The sequence below is a fragment of the Heterodontus francisci genome, chromosome 16, assembly GCF_036365525.1.
Source record: "Heterodontus francisci isolate sHetFra1 chromosome 16, sHetFra1.hap1, whole genome shotgun sequence".
In the NCBI taxonomy this organism is placed as follows: Eukaryota; Metazoa; Chordata; class Chondrichthyes; order Heterodontiformes; family Heterodontidae; genus Heterodontus; species Heterodontus francisci.
The window spans coordinates 54,922,763-54,943,460 of record NC_090386.1 but is presented as its reverse complement, the minus strand read 5'-3'; the positions used below and the strand labels follow the sequence as shown (position 1 = coordinate 54,943,460).

Sequence of the window (20,698 nt, the reverse complement as noted above, 5' to 3'; positions counted from 1 at the left end):
CACAGCGGCATTATAAAATGAAATATAACACTGAGCCACATAAGGCAGATGACCAAAATTTTAGTCAAAGACGGATCCCAGTCACTCTAATCTTCTCCAGCCCCACAATCCTCCAAGTTTTCTGCACTCCTCTCATTCTGGCCTCTTGTGCAAGCCTGATTTCAATTGCTGCATCATTGGTGTCCCCACCTTCAATTGCCTAGGTCCCAAGCTCTGGAATACCCTCCCTACACCTCTCTGCCTCTCCACCTTGCTTCAAGACACTCCTTAAATCCTACCTCCAAGCTTTTGGTCATCTAACCTAATATCTGCCTTTGTGTTTCAGTGTCATACTTTGTTTTATAGTGCCCCAGTGAAGAGCCTTGGGACAATTAATTACGTTAAAGGTACTATATAACTAAAGTGTCTTAAAGGAGGAAAACGGCAGAAAGGTTTAGGGAGAGAATTTCAGAACTCTGCTCAGGCAGTTGAAAACATGGATACGAAGTTGGCTGAGTGACAGAAGATGAAGTAGCAGAAGACAGAGTAGTGGTACACAGGAACATAGGAGCAGGAGTAGGCCATTCAGCCCGACGAGCCTGCATCCTCCTCACAACTTACATTTCTACCCAGTTTTGTGTCATCAGTAAATTTGGAAATATTACATTTGGTCCCCACATCCAAATCATTTATATAGATTGTGAACAGCTGTGGCCTTGGCACTGATCCTTGTGGTACCCCATTAGTAACAGCCTGCCATCCTGAGAATGACCCATTTATTCCTACTCTCTGTTTTCTATCTGTTAACCAATTCTTGATCCATACCAGTATATTACCCTGATTCATGTGTTCTAATTTTGTTTACTAACCTGTGTAGGACCTTATCAAAAGCCTTCTGAAAATCCAAATATACCACATCCACTGGTTCTCCTTTCTCTATTGTTATGACCAAGACGGGAGTAATGCATTGTTAATTCAATCCTACTACTCCACAGGTAACAGCATATCAAAGAATAGCCAAATTAGACACTCAATTTGTCCCCCAGAATAAAGCACACCAAAGCAGGTTTCTTTAAACAGCATCATTAACTATTTATTAGAAAATAAATAATAGGTCTTAACTACTAACAAGATAAATCTATATATATGAAAAACCCCTTAGTTCCTTAGCCCTCAGGCACACACACGTACATTTTTTTTAAAAAGTTAACCGGGGAAAGGATTTTTTGGTTTACAGCTGTTTCTTAGGAATAAAAAGGAAAAATAAAATAATTGTGTCTATCGAGTTCTGGTGGGATGTTTTCGGTACGGTGAGGTGTCCCAGAGTCAAATAGTCAGATGCAACTCGAAGTCTCTCCAGGTGAGGTTAATGAACAGTCTGTGATGGGTAGGCAGTCATGGCAATTTAACTGCAGCAGGCATCACATAGGTCTTTCATCAGGGGTGTGGCAACAAGTCTGCTTAGGTCAGCAGCAGTCTAGCAGTAGAAGAATTCAGATTTCAGGATTTCTTGCAACACAGGAAGCTGCAGGAACCACACTGGATGCAAGGGTTCTTCAGAGACAGGAGGCAACAGGAATCTGCCACCTTTCCTTTTCAGAGAGAGGTAACACTTTTCTGGGTCTTTCTCTCTTTCTCCAATCAGGTCAAAGCAAAGATTTCAAAATGCCTCCTCTTTGCCCAACTCACTGGTTTTTAAAAGTCCAAAGTGTAAAAAAACCTTCCTGAACATGTTCACATGTCCAGAAATAGTGTCTCCTTGTCACTCAAAGGAGTTTAGAACCCCTCGCGCTTTCCTTGAAACTGCTTGCTCCCCTACTCTTGCATACAAAGTCAACATCCAAAATTTCCAGCTATTTGCTGATGTCCAAGTCTACTGAAAATCCTTTTTCAGTTTTTTAAAACACACAGAAGTCTAAGATTTTAGTACAAAAATAAAACCATTTATAACACTGCTATAAGTAACATCCTCAAAAAACTCTAACAGGTTTATCAAACTTGAGTTCCCTTTCATAAATCGATGTTGATTCTGCCCAATCATATCTTTATTTCTAAGTGTCTAGTTATCACATCCTTTACAATAGATGTTAACATTTTCCCTACTACTGACATCAAACTGTCAGGTCTGTACTTCCCCATTTTCTCTCTTTCTCCTTTCTTAAATAGTGGGATTACATTTGCTACTTTTCAGTCAACAGAAACCTTTCCAGAATCTGTAGAAATTTGAAAAATAAACACTATCTCAATAGCCACCTCCTTCAACACTCTGGGATGTAACACATCTGATCCAGGGGATTTATCAACCTTCAACCTCTTTATTGGTACTAATTTCTTTCCTGTTGCTCATTTTCACAAGTGTTACGAGACTGCTATTTTTTGTAAAATATATTTTTAAGGACTTATAGTTGAATTGTGGACATTGATTCATCTGGAAGCTTGAAGAGATGCTGAACTTTGTTCTTTAAAAGAGGTCACCAGAAGGTTTCTGGACTTGGCTTGTGAACCAGCCCTTACTGGAAGGCACCTGTTTTCAGATAAAATACCAGCAGGGAGCTTGTCGTTTTGACTTAGAGAAGATGTTTACAGAGAAGTGATCGGTCAAAATTTATAGATGTCAGGAGGATTGTCTCTTGTGACATTGTTTATGGTTTTGCTTTGGACATTGAGTTTGTACATTTAAAAAGCCAGCTGGAGTGTCAACAGCTTGGAAAACAATTTTTTTTTTCCCTGCCAAGGAAACCCAGCTCATCTCTTTCTCTCTCTTTGAAAGAAACCCTGCGTGTCCAGTGTGTCAGTCTCCTCTTTCCTCCTGTATTTGAAGAAAACTTGCGTATCGGATATGTGGGAACTGAAATCCCTGTTACTGCATTTCTGCTGTAAAGCCTATCAGAAACCTCTGTAGCTGCATTTCTTCGAAAGCCTACCCAAACTGATCTTCAACATTACCTGGAAAGAGCTGTTCTCGGAAGAGCCCAGTGACAGCTGGCTGTACGCATATGGGACGCCAAACCAAAATAAAGGACATCTTTCCATATCTATTTTTCTTCAAGTATTCAGCCTAAGTGTTTTGTTTTGTCTGATTTTTGTATTAGACCTTTAAACAAAAATCCCTTTTATTTTTTTCAGTTAACCTGTGTGCGTGCGTGTGTGTGCCTGTCTCTAAGGTAGAAAGGGATCTTGTATATTTCAATCTATATTTCTATGCTTTATGCCATTGCTGGTTAAGATTTGATATATAATAAACTGATAATTTTATTGTTTATTAAAGAAACCTGATTGGTGTGTTTTATTCTGGGAAAAATAGAGTAAATGATTGACCGTATCGATAAGTGGGAACATTTAAATATGCTGTGACCTGTGGAGAAATAAGACTAGAGTAAACAGTGCAGTCTTCCCGCCTCGGTCGTAACACAAGCCCCATGGTTCCCTAATATTTCTGGGAGATTTTCTGTATCTTGCTCAGTGAAGGCAGACAAAAAGTAATTGTTTAGCTTCTACACCATTTCCCTAGTCTCCATTATAAATCTCCTGTCTCCACCTGTAATGGACCCACATTTGTCCTTGCTAATTTTTTCCTTTTCACATACCTAAAGAAGCATTTACAGTCCACCTTTATGTTTCTTGCTAGCTTGCATTCATATTCTCTTTTCAATTTCTTTATCAGTTTCTTGGTCATCCTTTGCGAGATTTTAAATTATTCCCAGTCCTCGGGCTTACCACTTTTTCTGGCAACTTTATAAGCCACTTTCTTTGATCAAAAGCAATCTTTAACTTCTTTTGTTAACCACAGTTGATTCATCTTCTGGTGTGTTTTTGTGTCTTATAGGAATAGAGGTGTATTTACTGTGAATCATGTAATACTTCTTTAAATACTAGCCATTGCCTGTCTACCATCAAATCTTTGTGTATTTTCCCAATCCACCATAGCCAACTTCTCCCCCCATATCTTCATAGTTTCCTTTGTTCAGATTTAGGATCCTAGTTTCAGAATGAACTATATCACTTTCAAAATTAATATAAAATTCTATCTCATAATGGTCACAATTTCCATAGGCTCTTTTATAGCAATATTATTAATTAGCCCTTTCTCGTTATATAATGCATCTAAAATAACCCGATCCCTAGTTGGTTCTTCAATGTACTGCTCCAGAAACCCATCTTGTACACACTCCAGGAGTTCATCCTCCACAGTATTAGTGCTGATTAGGTTTACCCAATCTATATGGTGAATGGTTGTTTTTCTGATTCAAGGAAGGTATAGGGCTGGATTTTAAGGAGCAATGGTGGAGGGGTCCTGAAGATGGCCCTGGATGAGGCTCATCACGGACCTCGACGCCGGCAGGATCAGGCCCGATCCTCCGGGCAGTGGCAAGGTACTGTGCTGGCCTCCCCGCCGCTGAGCGACAGGACCATAATTTCAATATTTAAATCAATTAAAATAATTAATTTAAATAAACATACATTGCCTCCTCATGTTCTGCTACGATCTTTGACCTGACGGCTGGTACTTCTGCGCCTTCAGATCCCTGTCTGAGGAAACGAGGCACAACACTGGTGGGGAGGGAGAGGAGGTAAGTTTCTCAGTGCGGGGTGGGGACGATGTAGTCAAATTAACATCATGGGTGTAGGAGATGGTGAGAAGGGTTGAAGTTTAAAGTTTGTTGTTATGAAAACCACACCTGCCAAGAATGAGGCATATTAATTTCGTCATATGGAACATTAATTTTAAACTCTTACTGGACTGAAAACATGGCTGCACCTGCATTCTAAAAGGACAGTGGATGGAAATATTTGCATTTATAGAGACAGTTGCCTGGCAAAGGCAATGGAACTGCTCCCTGATTCAATTAACCAAATGGATTTTGATCAAAAGATATTGAATGTGTGAAGACCAGCATTCCAGCCCCCTACTGAGGATGTCTACTAAGATTGAAAGAATCCATAAAACCTCACCGGGCAGGTTGTTTTTTAAAAAAAAAGTTAGTCGCATGACTGGCCTGCTGGCCTAGGTTCAGTTTGAATTGTGTTCACAGAACAGTTTGAAGTCAGAGTGCAACTGAACTTGAAGAGAGAGCATCTCCCCCTCTCTCTTTCTCTCTCTCTCTCTCACAAAAAGAAGAGACTGCAACTGGATTTCAAGAAGACAGAACGCCATCGAAACAAGTTTGAAAGTGTGTACAGGGGCCCAACTAGACGGCAAGATTTAACTGCAGCCAGAGAGTTTACATCGAACTAAAAAGACAGTAAATGAATCCCTGCTATTGCTTCAAACCTTTCCCCTTAATTCTTTCTCCTTTTCTGTATCTGCGTGTGCGTTCATCGTGTATGTATGCTAGCGTGGTCGCTTTGCGTATTTTTAGTAGTTTTAACCAAATTAGAGTTTTAAGGTTAATAAACTTACACCTTTCTTGTTTAAATCTAAGAAAACCTATCTGGTTGATTTATTTTTCATGATAATTGGAGAGCAGTGAACAAGGATTCACTGAGGGGAAGCTAAAAACACCGTGTTTTAAAAATTAAACCCTGTTACAGTCAAAGCAGGAAAAGGCTGAGAGGGAACTCCTAGACCCCTTTCTCATCTGGTTGTAACATTTGTGCAGTTTGGTGTGGTGGGGTTGGGGGGGGAGGTCAGATGGTAAAGGTAAGTGTTTTAGGGGAGGTAAAAAGCAAATAATTAATTGTTATAGGCGAGGTGGGAGAGGCATAAAAGAGATAGATTTGATTAAATTAAATAAATGCTTCTTTAAATATTTAAATATGCCAGTAGGGCTAACAGCCCTTTAAAAATGGCATCAGCGCCTGTGCACAAGCAGCTGACGCCATTGCCAGGGAAGGACAGCCCACCCCTCCACATGATCTGGGTGGGGGGGGACGGCCCATCCTGGCTATTTAAATGAGCCGCCACCCTTTGAATCGCGGTGGCTCTTTGGCGTGCGGGCCATGCGGGCGGGCTGCCCTCAGCTGCGAGCTTAGAAAATCCAGTCCATATAGTGGGGTTCCCCAGGGATCGGTATTAGGACCATTTCTTTTCTTGATCTATATTAATGACCTAGACTTCGGTGTACAGGGCACAATTTCAAAATTTGCAGATGGTACAGAACTTGGAAGTATGTGAACTGTGAAGAGGATAGAGATAGACTTCAAGAAGGCATAGACAGGCTGTCGCAATGGGCAGACACATGGCAGATGAAATGTCATGCAAAGAAATGTGAAGCGACACATTTTGGGAGGAAGAATGAGGAGAGGCAATACAAAATAAAAGATTTCCAAAGAGGTTGTAGATGCAAAGGGACCTGTGGCTATGTGTGCACAAATCGTTGAAGGTGGCAGTGCAGGTTGAGAATGAGGTTAATAAGGCATATAGGATCCTGGACTTAATAAATAGAGGCATTGAATACAAAAGCAAGGAAGTTATGGTGAACCTTTATAAAACACTAGTTCAGCCTCAACTGGAATATTGTGACCAACTCTGGGCACTACACTTTATGAAGGATATGAAGGTATTTGAGAGGGTGCAGAAAAGATTTACAACTATGGTTCCAGGGATGAGGGACTTCAGTTCCGAGAATAGATTGGAGAAGCTAGGGCTGTTCTCCTAATAGAAGATTGAGACAAGATTTGATAGAGATGCTCAAAATCATGAGAGGTCTGGGTGAAATAGATAGGAAGAAACTGTTCCCATTGGTAGAAGGGTCAAGAACCAGAGGACACAGATTGACGAAAGATCTACAGGCGACATGAGGTTAGGATCTGGAATACGCTACCTGAGAGTGTGGTGGAGGCAGATTCAACCACGGCTTTCAAAAGGGTATTGGGTAATTATCTGAAGAGAAAATAATTGCAGGGCTGCTGGGAAAAGGTGTTTTTACGTAAGTTGGATGAGGATAATGTAGGTCAAAAGGAGCAGCTGTTTCACAGATGCTGTGGATGGGAGCAATGGGTCACATTGGGGTGGAGTCGTGTGTCAGGTAAAACACCTATGTGAATTGCAAGAGCTAGTAAAAATGACAAAAGACCACAAGATATGTAAATGTGCTTTCAAATCAATGGTTTAAGGAATTAAAATATTTGGCCCACTGTATCAATTTTGTCATCTGTTTAAATTGTTTTTCTGAATGTGAGTGCACAAATTAGAATAATATTTTGCTATTTTCTATTCAGTTTAAGTGTGGTTCTTGATCTAGTATAAGTATATAACCTTTGTTTAGATTTTTTACTTCTGCAGATATGTTCTATTTAACATCTCTGCTTTGATTACAATTGTATTAGCTTGAAATTTAATTGGATTCATTTTTTTTAAATTGTAAATGTACAATTTTTTTGACCAGCAGTATTGAGGTGAAACTTAATAGCTTGTTTTCTTTGGTTAGGTGGTTTATTTCACTGCCACATTCCCTTACCTGGTTATACTTATGCTGCTTATTCGAGGAGCTACTCTGGAGGGAGCCAAGAATGGAATTGAGTACTACATTGGAAGGCAGTCAGATTTCTCAAAATTGGCTCATGCGGAGGTAAACAGAGCATAAGAACATAAAAAATAGGAGCAGGAATAGACCATTTGGCCCCTCAAGCCTGCTTTGCCATTTAATAAGATCATGGCTAATCTGGTTGTGGCCTTAACTCCACTTTCCTGATCAAAAATCAATCTTGCTCAGCCTTGAATATTGTCAATGACCCAGCCTCTGCTGCTCTCTCGGTTAGAGAATTTCAAAGATTAGCGACCCTCTGAGAGAAGAAATTCCTCCTCATCTCTGTCTTAAATTGTTAAACTTGTTATGGTTTTCCCCTTATTTTGAAACTGTGCCCCCAAGTTCTAGATTCCCCCATGAGGGGTAACATCTCAGCATCTACCTTGTCAAGCCCCCTAAGAATCTTCTGTGCTTCAATAAGATCACTTCTCATTCTTCTAAACTCCAATGAATATAGGTACAACCTGCTCAACTTTTCCTCATAAGACAACCCCTTCATCCCAGGAATCAACCTGGTGAACCTTCTCTGAACTGCAAGTACATCTTTCCTTAAATAAGGAGACCGAAACTGCATGTAGTACTCTAGGTGTGGTCTCACCAACGCCCTGTATAATTGTAGCAAGACTTCTCCACTTTTATACTCCATCTCCCTTGCAATAAAGACCATTTGCCTTCCTAATTACTCACTGTACCTGCATGCTAACTTGTTGTGGTTTATTTATGACGACAGTCAGATCCCTCTGTACTGCAGCATTCTACAGTCTCTCTCCATTTAAATAATGGTCTGCTTTTCTATTCTTCTCACCAAAGTGGACAACCTCACTTTTTCCTACATTATACTCCCATCTGCCAAATTTTTGTCTGCTCACATAACCTATATCCCTTTGCTGATACTTTGTCTCCTCCTCACAACTTGCTTTCCTAACTATCTTAGTATTATCAGCAAATTTGGCGACAATGCACTCAGTCCCTTCATCCAAGTCATTAATATAGGTTGTAAATAGTTGAGGCCCTAGCCCTGATCCGTGTGGCACTACACTTGTTACAGTTTGCCAACCTTGAATTGACCCATTTATCCTGACTCTGTTTCCTGTTAGCTAGTCAACCCTCCTATCCAAGTTAATATATTACCCCCAACACAATGAGCTGTTGTGCAGTATCATTTTACGTGGCACTTTATCAAACGTCTTTTAGAAATCCAAATACACTACATCTACTGGTTCCCCTTTATCCACCCTGCTTGTTGCATCCTCAAAGAACTCAAATAAATTTGTCAAACACTATTTTCCTTTCACAAAGCAATATTGACTTTGCTTGATTGTACTATGATTTTCTAAATGTCCTGCTACTACTTCCTTAATGATGGATTCCAGCATTCTCCGAATGACAGATGTTAGGCTAACTGGCCTATAGTTTAATAAAAGCAAAATACTGTGGATGCTGGAAATCTGAAATAAAAACAAGAAATGCTGGAACCACTCAGCAGGTCTGGCAGCATCTATGGAAAGAGAAGCAGAGTTAACGTTTTGGGTCAGTGACCCTTCTTCGGAACTGACAAATATTAAAAATGTCACAGGTTATAAGCAAGTGAGGTAGGGGTGGGGCAAGAGATAACAAAGGAGAAGGTGCAGATTGGACAAGGCCACATAGCTGATCTAAAGGTCATGGAGCAAAGGCAAACAATATGTTAATGGTGTGTTGAAAGACAAAGCATTAGTACAGAATAGGTGTGAATACACTGAATATTGAACAGCAGCAAGTGCAAACATGACAAAAACAGTGGGTAAGCAAACTGAGCAAACTAAGATGAAGTGAAATAAATGCAAAAAACAAAAAGGTTGTAAAAAATGTAAAAAAGAAGAAAAAAGAAAAAAAACAACTAAAAATGAAAGTATAATGGGGGCTGTCATGCTCTGAAATTATTGAACTCAATGTTCAGTCCGGCAGGCTGTAGTGTGCCTAATCGGTAGATGAGATGCTGTTCCTCGAGCTTGCTTTGATGTTCACTGGAACACTGCAGCAATCCCAGGACAGAGATGTGAGCATGAGAGCAGGGGGGAGTGTTGAAATAGCAAGCAGCCGGAAGCTCAGGGTCCTGCTTGCGGACCGAGCGGAGGTGTTCCGCAAAACGGTCACCCAGTCTGCGCTTGGTCTCCCCAATGTAGAGGAGACCACATTGTGAGCAGCGAATACAGTACACTACGTTGAAAGAAGTACAAGTAAATCGCTGCTTCACCTGAAAGGAGTGTTTGGGGCCTGGGATAGTGAGGCGAGAGGAGGTAAATGGGCAGGTATTACACCTCCTGCGATTGCAGGGGAAGGTGCCATGGGATGGGGACAAGGTGGTGGGGTTAATGGAGGAGTGGACCAGGGTGTCGCGGAGGGAACGATCCCTTCGGAATGCTGACGGGAAGGGAGGGGAAGATGCGTTTGGTAGTGGCATCACGCTGGAGGTGGCGGAAATGGCGGAGGATGGTCCTTTGGATGTGGAGGCTGATGGGGTGGAAAGTGAGGACAAGGGGAACCCTGTCACGGTTCTGGGAGGGAGGGGGAAGGGTTGAGGGCAGAGGTATGGGAAATGGACCGGACACGGTTGAGGGCCCTGTCAACAACAGTGGAGGGGGGGGGGTGAATCCTCGGTTGAGGAAAAAGGAGGTCATACCAGAAGCACCGTCATGGAAGGTAGCATCATCAGAGCAGATGCGTCTAAGACGGAGAAACTGGGAGAATGGAATGGAGTCCTTACAGGAGGTAGGGTGTGAAGAAGTGTAGTCGAGGTAGCTGTGGGAGTCGGTGGGCTTATAATGGATATTAGTAGACAACCTATCCCCAGAGATGGAGACAGAGAAGTCGAGGAAAGGAAGGGAAGTGTCAGAGATGGACCATGTAAAGGTGAAAGAAGGGTGGAAATTGGAAGCAAAGTTGCTAAAGTTTTCCAGTTCGGGGCGGGAGCAGGAAACAGCACCGATACAGTCATCAATGTACCGGAAAAAGAGTTGGGGGAGTTTGTAAGTTCTCCATGTGTCTAGGGTGGCGCAGTGGTTAGCACCGCAGCCTCACAGCTCCAGCAACCCGGGTTCAATTCTGGGTACTGTCTGTGTGGAGTTTGCAAGTTCTCCCTGTGCTGCGTGGGTTTCCTCTGGGTGCTCCGGTTTCCTCCCACATGCCAAAGACTTGCAGGTTGATAGATAAATTGGCCATTATAAATTGCCCCTTGTATAGGTAGGTGGTAGGGAAATATAGAGACAGGTGGGGATGTGGTAGGAATATGGAATTAGTGTAGGATTAGTTTAAATGGGTGGTTGATGGTCGGCACAGACTCGGTGGGCCGAAGGGCCTGTTTCAGTGCTGTATCTCTATTAAAAAAAAGAATGCTCAACATATCCCACAAAAAGACAGGCATAACTAGGACCCATGCGGGTACCCATAGCGACAGCTTTTACTTGAAGGAAGTGCGTGGAGTTGAAGGAGAAGTTGTTCAATGTGAGAACAAGTTCAGCCAGGCGAAGGAGGGTGGTGGTGGATGGGGACTGGTTGGGACTCTGTTCCAGGAAGAAGTGGAGAGGCCTATAGTTTCCTGCTTTCTATCTCCCTCCTTTCTTGAATAGAGGTGTTTCATATGTGGTTTCCAATCTGATGGGACCTTTTCAGAATCTAGGGAGTTTTGGAAGATTACAACCAATGCATCCACTATCTCTGCAGCCACTTCTTTTAAGAAAGACGCTAGGATTCAGGCCATCACGTCCAGGAGATTTGTTAGCCTTTAGTCCCATTAGTTTTCCTAGTATTTTTTCTCCAGTGATAGTGATTGTTTTAAGTTCCTCCATCCCTTTTGCCCCTTGATTGTCTACTATTCTTGGGATGCTTTTTGTGTCTGCTACTGTGAAGACACAAAATATTTGTTCAAAGTCTCTGCCATTTCCTATTATTAATTCCCCAGTTCTTATCCTCTGAGGGACCATCATTTACTTTAGCCACTCTCTGTTTATATACTTGTAGAAGCTCTTACTGTCTGTCTGTTTTTATATTTCTTGCTAGTTGACTGTCACATTCTAATTTCTCCTTTTTTTTAAGTCATCCTCTGCTGGTTTCTGTAGATTTCATCTATACTTTTCAAAGAATTTTACATTTTGCTTTATTTTCCTGTGTCCCTTGTTGCATATATAAGTTATAAGCTGTACACTTAAGATTTTCTAATTTACCTCAGATGTAAGTTTTAATTTGAAACCTGCCTTTAGTCCCAGCTGCTTGTTGAGTTTACCTGTGCAGATTCTGTTCCCTTCAGTATCTGCATATGATGCTTATGGTTTTATTATGCAATACTTCACATTCAGTGCTAAACTTAACTTTCTATTTGTTTGACCAATTGTATAACTGAGCTAAATCCATTCAGGACGAATGAACCTTACTATTAATCCATTCCTTTATCTTCTATCTTTGACCTCCTTGCCTCGAGAGACAATGGGTAAGCGCCTGGAGGTGGTCAGTGGTTTGTGAAGCAGCGTCTGGAGTGGCTATAAAGGCCAATTCTAGAGTGACAGACTCTTCCACAGGCGCTGCAGATAAAATTGGTTATCGGGGCTATTACACAGTTGGCTCTCGCCTTGCGCTTCTATCTTTTTTCCTGCCAACTGCTAAGTCTCTTCGACTCACCACTCTTTAGTGCCGCCTTTATGGCTGTCTGCCAGCTCTGGCGATCACTGGCAACTGACTCCCAGGACTTATGGTCAATGTCACAGCACTTCATGTCGCGTTTGCAGATGTCTTTAATGTGGAGACATGGACGGCCGATGGGTCTGATACCAGTGATGAGCTCGCTGTGCAATGCGTCCTTGGGGATCCTGCCATCTTCCATGTGGCTCACATGGCCAAGCCATCTCAAGCGCCACTGGCTCAGTAGGGTGTATATGCTGGGGCTGTTGTCCGCCTCGAGGACTTCTGCGTTGGAGATACGGTCCTGCCACCTGATGCCAAGGATTCTCCGGAGGCAGCGAAGATGGAATGAGTTGAAACGTTGCTCTTGGCTGACGTACGTTGTCCAGGCCTCGCTGCCGTGGAGCAAGGTACTGAGGACACAGGCTTGATACACTTGGACGTTTGTGTTCCATGTCAGTGCCCCATTTTCCCACACTCTCTTGGCCAGTCTGGACATAGCAGTGGAAGCCTTTCCCATGCGCTTGTTGATTTCTGCATCGAGAGACAGGTTACTGGTGATAGTTGAGCCTTGGCAGGTGAACTCTTAGACCACTTCCAGAGCGTGATCGCCGATATTGATGGATGGAGCATTTCTGATGTCCTGTCTCATGATGTTCGTTTTCTTGAGGCTGGTGTTTAGACCAAATTCATTGCGGGCAGCTGCAATCCTGTTGATGAGTCTCTGCAGACACTCTTCAGTGTGGGATGTTAATGCAGCATCGTCAGCAAAGAGGAGTTCCCTGATGAGGACCTTCCGTACTTTGGTCTTCATTCTAAGACGGGCAAGGTTGAACAACCTGCCATCTGATCTTGTGTGGAGGAAAATTCCTTCTTCTGAAGACTTGAACGCATGTGAGAGCAGCAGTGAGAAGAAGATCCCAAACAGTGTAGGTGCCAGAACACAGCCCTGTTTCACGCCACTCAGGATAGGAAAGGGGTCTGATGAGGCACCACTATGCTGAATTGTGCCTTTCATATTGTTCCTCCCCCCTCCCCCTGTCCCTCCTCTTCTCCCTCCTGTCCCCCCTCTTGCCCCCCCACACCCCTTCTTGCCCCCCCCCCGCACCCCCTCCCCCTGCCTCAATGGGTGCTTGGAGCTTCGGGTCATTGCCCGACAAGTGGACTGTATCACCGCACCAAACAGCACGACAAACAAAGGAAAGAAGGTACCAGCCCTTCATTTTGCAAGCTGGAATGTCAGAACTATGTGTCCTGGCCTGTCGGAAGACCTTACACAAATCAACAACTCTCGGAAGAACACCATCATTAACAACGAACTCAGTAGACTCAATGTGGACATTGCAGCACTTCAGGAGACATGCCTCCCTGCGAGCGGATCTCTAAGACAGCAAGACTACACCTTCTACTGGCAGGGTAGGGATCCTGAAGAACCAAGACAGCATGGAGTGGGCTTCGCCATCAGAAACTCTTTGCTCAGCATGATCGAGCCACCTTCAAATGGCTTGGAACGCCTACTATCCATCCGACTGCTCACCGCCTCTGGCCCAGTACACCTACTCAGCATATATGCTCCAACACCCTGCTCCCCACATGAAGTTAAAGACCAGTTCTACAAGGAACTCTATAATATCATTAGTAGCATTCCTAATATCAAACATTTGTTCCTGCTGGGGGACTTTCATGCCAAGGTTGGAGCCAACCATGACTCATGGCCCTCCTGCTTTGGACGCTATGGCATTGGAAGGGTGAACGAGAATGGACAGAGACTGCTGGAGTTGTGTACCTATCACAACCTCTGCATCACCAACTCGTTCTTTCGTACTAAACCCTGTCACCAGGTTTCATAAAGGCACCCAAGATCACGTCGTTGGCACCAGCTGGACATCATCGTTGCAAGGCGAGCCTCTATAAACAGTGTCCAAATTATTCGCAGCTTCCACAGTGTGGACTGCAACACCGACCACTCCCTGGTGTGCAGAGCAAAGTTAGACTCAAACCAAAGAAGCTACATCACGCCAAGCAGAAGGGCCGCCCGCGCATCAATAAAAAGGGGGGTAAGGTGATGCGAGGGGGGGGAGGCGTCCGGAGGGGGTCATGACCCTGGCGAGCGGGCCAGCCCACAGCCTACACGGCCTCCTCGATGTCGACATCCTCCAGGCTGACGCTGCGCTCATGGTCACCATCCAGCTCACAGTGGAGCTTCTTTCCCGGCTCCCAGCTGTGACAGCAGAAGGGCAATTGAGGCCCTGAGCCTCGACGACCGCCTCATAGGCACTTGGGCCACCTGCTCCTCCTCGTTGAACTCCCAGTAGGGAGTGAATAATCCATTCCTTTATTGTTCATTGTTAAAATAGTTTGACCTGATGTACAGGAAAGAGAATGGCTGTTTTTACACTTCTAATTTATTGTATCTTGCATTCATCAGGTTTGGAAAGATGCTGCAACACAAATATTATTTTCTTACGCAGTGGCCTTGGGAGGCATAACAGCGCTATCATCTTACAACCGATTCCAGAACGACTGTTACAGAGATGCAATTATTGTCTCCATTGTTAATAGCGGTACAAGTGTGTTTGCTGGATTCGCCATCTTCGCCATCCTTGGGCACATGGCTCACCAACAAGAGAAGTCTGTTGAAGACATTGCAGAGTCAGGTATCTTTTAGAATGAATTTCTGCAGCAGTTCTCTTACACGACCACCATAACTGCAGCAGAAAAGATGTGAAAAACGTGTTTTGTGGATCAGGTACTAAGCTTTTTTCTTGTTTTGTTTTGCACTGAACCATCAGGTACTGAAAAGGTTTCTATCACTTCGCATATTCTTTCTTTTCAACTTGATGTTATTTGAGACACTTTTCTTGGGAGTAGCACCCCAGCAGTGCTTGACAAAAAGGCAAAGCACACTAGAAATAATTGGGCAGGGACCTGTAAAAGAAAGTCCCCTCTCCAATAGCTCTGATGTTTTTGATGTGATCGCTGCAGAATCTCATTGTTCTGTGTCAGAATGAAACATTACAAGGTAAATTAATCACTTTTGTTGCATTTGTGACATTAAAACAACCTACAACCTGGTTTCCTGTTCCAGCACCATTCATAGTTTGTTGGCAAGCTGGCCCCAAAAAAGAGGAGGAACTATGAATTTTTAGTTGCTTGTGGACTAGAAAGCCAGAATCATTAGGAATTGTAGCCAAAACAGGGGGCAGGCAAGGAAGTGAGACCACAATCAGGTCAACCAGGGTCTTATCAAATGGCAGAACAGGCTCAAAGGGCCGAATGGCCTACTCCTGCTCCTAAGTCTGATGTTACTGTTCTAATTTGGGTTTTTGATCTGGAGCTCTTTCCAGTCGAGCTTGCTTTTTTTCTCAAAGGAGGTGACAAATGAGCTTGATAGGAAGTGGTGTACTAAAGCCTTTGATGCAGTTCCACTAGAAAGGTTGGTGCTTAAAATAAAGTTGGAATCATTGGAAATATTTTACAATAGATACAAAGATTGACCAAGAACAGTTCCTGTACCACTCTTCTCTGGATTCTATCAGCTTGGGAGAATTTTAAGTGACGTTGGGAGCTCTTGTATGATACCTTTATAAATGATTTGGAGTTAGGAGCCATAGACACATTGTCTAAATTCGCAGATGACACAAAACTACTGAAGGTAGGAGACTCTAAAGGAGTTGGGCAGACACTTGGCAGAGAAATGCAAAGTGCTTCACATGGAGACAAAACAAATCCAAGAAGGGATTCTAACTTAAAGGGAAAGAAAATAATGGTCATGAAAAATGAAAGAGATCTGAGTGTTCTGACTGACAATAGTTTGAAGCTATAGCAGCAATGTACAGTGACATTGAATAATGCAAATCAGATGTTGGGATGTATTAAAGGGTCAATATTGAGCTATAGTGAGGTAATCCTGCCACTTTATAAATTATTGGTGCAACTGCACGTACAATACTCTGTGTACTTTCTGTCACCACAGTGCAGAAAAGATATTGAAGCATTTGAAAGGATATAGAATAGAGCAACAAGAATGATTGAGAAATGGAGGATTTTGATTATGAGGAGCAGTTATATAAATTGATCACGTTCTCACTGGAAAAGAGAAGGTTTGGAGATGATATGATTGTTTTTAGTATTCTAAAGGGACTAGATAATGTAGACCTATTTCAGTTTAGACGTATAAGTAGAACTAGAGGACACACTCTGCATTTGAATGGGAGTAAATTAGTCTGTGGAAATAAGTTGTGGGAGTGGGAGGGGAGGAGGTCCGATATCAGAAGGGAAACACTGAAGAACTTTCAGTTCGTCTGTTTGTGGCATTTTAACACTGCCACCGAATTATAATATTACTTTCAAGTTTGCCATTGAATGCATGACAGTGGGCATGGTACGGGCCTGAATGATCCAGTCTCAACTGGGCTATTTAAAAGGCCAATCCGCGGATGAAATATGGGAATGTTTTGCAAGGAGACAGCGGTTGCAGAAGATAAACTTGGGACGCTGAAAGGCTGCACCCTGCGTTAACGACATCTGACTTTATGTACTGCTGGGGACAGTGAGGAGTGGGAGAGGTATGTTATGTTGGCAGAATGAGGAAGAATCCTGCTACTGCCACAAAGAAGGCATGGTTGGATGTGGGCGAGGAGGCCAGCAGTGGGAGCATTGTGTCACGTTCCTGGCTTCCGTGCCAGAAGCGCTTTAATGATGTAATGTTGTGTGCATCCGCAAAGGGGTGGCCCTTTGCAGATTTCCCAGTTAACATAGGAGGCAACGCTGGAAATCAGTGGCATTTTAGTGTCCCTGGTCATCAAAAATGAAGGACCTCCTAGCTATCTGGTCACCTAATTAAGTATCAGTGGCCCACATATCATACAACACTCAGTCATGTTGACTTGATGTCAGCAGCTGAAGAAATATGATCATCTTTCAGTGAAGTTGCAGCATTCTTACCTTTAATTTATACATATATATTGTTACGAACAGGTGAGAAAGAGGACTAGGGTTCCCTTTCAGCCTTCACCTAGTCTTACTGTAACAGGGTTTAAGTTTTAAACACACTGATTTTGAGCTCCCCCTTGGTGAATCCTTGTTCACCACTTTCCAATTATAAGGCAAAGAAACCAGCACAAACAGGTCTTCTTAGGTTTAAAGAAGAAAGATTGAAATTTATTAAACTTAAACTCTAATTCGGTTGACGCCTATGGATACACGACCCGTCCACGCTAGCATGCATACACGATACACATATACAGATAGAGACAGAAAGAAAACAGAAGAAATAAAGTGGAAAAGTTTGAGGCAATATCTGAGGATGTTTTTTGTGTTACAGTTCTTCAAGCTCACTGTAGAGTCCTTGATTGTAGGTAAATCTTGCTTTTCATTGGTGCCCAATATTATTCTTAAACCTTGTTTGCTGTAGGAGACTTTTCTCTCTCGGGGTTCATGTGTCTTCAGTGTATTTGGAGTTCCATGAGGAAGAGATGGGAGCAGGCAGGCAGACAGGAGGTCTTCTTCAGTGCAGGAGCATTCTGCTTTCAGCAGGCTGTCAGTTCAAACTGTGCAATTCAGAAACCCCCCAGGCTGCCAAGCAGGTTAATCATGTGACTAACTGGTCTGACCACGTCTTGGCTCTGTGTAGTATCATCTTAGCAGGGAATGAAATGTGGTTCCCTGCCTTCAATGTCTGTTAGTGTGTAAATGTGTTTTCCAGCCAAGGTCTAGCAGTCCTTGTGACAGGCCTTCCATCACAAAATAATGGAGGTTACTGTCAGGTTCCCTGACAACTTGCTTAATACCATCAGCCGATGTCAATCCAGCATTCCCCCCCGCCTCCCTCCCTTGATGAATTTGAGGCAAGGATCCAAAGCTTCTAGGGGCCTTGGCTACCCACTATTGCTGTAGTCAATGATGCTGTTATGGCACCATCGAGTGAAATGTAACAGAGATGCTGTGATGATCATGTTTACACTAGAGTGCCTGGAGAATAGGAATTTTAAAGTTTCCTGGATGGTGAGGGGTGTCCTACAGTATAATCTATGTAAGGTCTCCAGGGTCATCATGGCCTGCTGTGTACTCCACAAATATACATCCGCCTTTTTTTTTATTCATTCATGGGATGTGGGCATCACTGGCTATGCCAGCATTTATTGCCCATCCCTAATTGCCCTGGAGAAGGTGTTGGTGAGCTGCCTTCTTGAACCGCTGCAGTCCATTTGCGGTAGGTAGACCTACAGTGCTGTTAGGAAGGGAGTTCCAGGATATTGACCCAGCGACAGTGAAGGAATGGCGATATAGTTCCAAGTCAGGATGGTGTGTGACTTGGAGGGGAACTTGCAGGTGATGGTCCCATGTATTTGCTGCCCTTGTCCTTCTAGTTGGTAGAGGTCGCGGGTTTGGAAGGTGCTGTCTAAGGAGCCTTGGTGCATTGCTACGGTGCATCTTGTAGATGGTACACACTGCTGCTACTGTGCGTTGATGGTGGAGGGAGTGGATGTTTGTAGATGGGGTGCCAATCAAGCGGGCTGCTTTGTCCTGGATGGTGTCGAGCTTCTTGAGTGTTGTTGGAGCTGCGCTCATCCAAACAAGTGGAGAGTATTCCATCACACTCCTGACTTGTGCCCTGTAGATGGTGGACAGGCTTTGGGGAGTCAGGAGGTGAGTTACTCGCCTCAGGATTCCTAGCCTCTGACCTGCTCTTGTAGCCACGGTATTTATATGGCTACTCCAGTTCAGTTTCTGGTCAATGGTAGCCCCTAGGATGTTGATAGTGGGGGATTCAGCAATGGTAATGCCTTGAATGTCAAGGGGAGATGGTTAGATTCTCTCTTGTTTGAGATGGTCATTGCCTGGCACTTGTGTGGCACAAATGTTACTTGCCACTTATCAGCCCAAGCCTAGATATTGTCCAGGTCTTGCTGCATTTCTACACGGACTGCTTCAGTGTCTGAGGAGTCACGAATGATGCTGAACATTGTGCAATCATCAGCGAACATCCCCACCTCTGACCTTATGATTGAAGGAAGGTCATTGATGAAGGAGCTGAAGATGGTTGGACCGAGGACACTACCCTGAGGAACTCCTGCAGTGATGTCCTGGAGCTCAGATGATTGACCTCCAACAACCACAACCATCTTCCTTTGTGCTAGGTATGGCTCCAGCTAGCGGAGGATTTTCCCCCTGATTCCCATTGACCTCAGTTTTGCTAGGGCTCCTTGATGCCATACTCGGTCAAATGCTGCCTTGATGTCAAGGGCAGTCACTCTCACCTCACTTCTTGAGTTCAGCTCTTTTATTCATGTTTGAACCAAGGCTGTAATGAGGTCAGGAGCTGAGTGGCCCTGGCAGAACCCAAATTGAGCGTCACTTAGCAGGTTATTGCTAAGCAAGTGCCGCTTGATGGCACTGTTGATGACACCTTCCATCACTTTACTGACGATTGAGAGTAGGCTGATGGGACGGTAATTGGCCGGGTTGGACTTGTCCTGCTTTTCGTTTACAGGACATACCTGGGCAATTTTCCACATTGCAGGGTAGATGCCAGTGTTGTAGCTGTACTGGAACAGCTTGGCTAGGGGCACGGCAAGGTCTGGAGCACAGGTCTTCAGGACTATAGCCGGAATATTGTCAGGGTCCATAGCTTTTGAGGTATCCAGTGCCTTCAGTCGTTTCTTGATATCACGCGGAGTGAATCGAATTGGTTGAAGTCTGGCATCTGTGTTGCTGGGGACTTCAGGAGGAGGCCGAGATGGATCATCAACTCGGCACTTCTGGCTGAAGATTGTTGCAAATGCTTTAGCGTTATCTTTCGCACTGATGTGCTGGGATCCCCCATCATTGAGGATTGGGATATTTGTGCAGCCACCTCCTCCAGTTAGTTGTTTAATTGTCCACCACCATTCACAACTGGATGTGGCAGTACTACAGAGCTTAGATCTGATATGTTGGTTATGGAATCACTTAGCTCTGTCTATCGCATGCTGCTTACCCTGTTTGGCATGCAAGTAGTCCTCTGTTGTAGCTTTACCAGGTTGACACCTCATTTTGAGGTATGCCTGGTGTTGCTCCTGGCATGCCCTCCTGCACTCTTCATTGAACCAGGGTTGGTCTCCTGGCTTGATGGTAATGGTAGAGTGGGGGATATGCCGGGCCATGAGGTTACAGATTATGGTTGAGTACAATTCTGCTGCTGCTGATGGTCCACAGCGACTCATGGATGCCCAGTTTTGCATTGCTAGATCTGTTCGAAATCTATCCCATTTAGCACGGTGATCGTGCCACACAACACGACGGACGGTATCCTCAATGTGAAGGCGGGACTTCGTCTCCACAAGGACTGTGTGGTGGTCACTCCTACCAATACTGTCATGGACAGAAGTATCTGCAGCAAGCAGATTGGTGAGGACGAGGTCAAGTATGTTTTTCCCTCGTGTTGGTTCCCCCACCACCTGCCGCAGACCCAGCCTAGCAGCTATGTCCTTTAGGACTCGGCCTAAAGTTAGGTAGGACCCCTACCTAAAGGTACAAGAGATAGAGCGGACAGGGCGGACCAGATGAGAAGCCAGAGAGAACAAAACTCCTATTGAAAGAAGCATCTGGCACAA

At 43.9% G+C, this 20,698-nt stretch overlaps 1 pseudogene; it reads left to right on the top strand.

Annotated features, from left to right (window-relative positions):
- LOC137378279 (sodium- and chloride-dependent neutral and basic amino acid transporter B(0+)-like) overlaps nt 1-20,698 on the top strand; it is a 180,229-nt pseudogene that overhangs the window by 73,156 nt on the left and 86,375 nt on the right.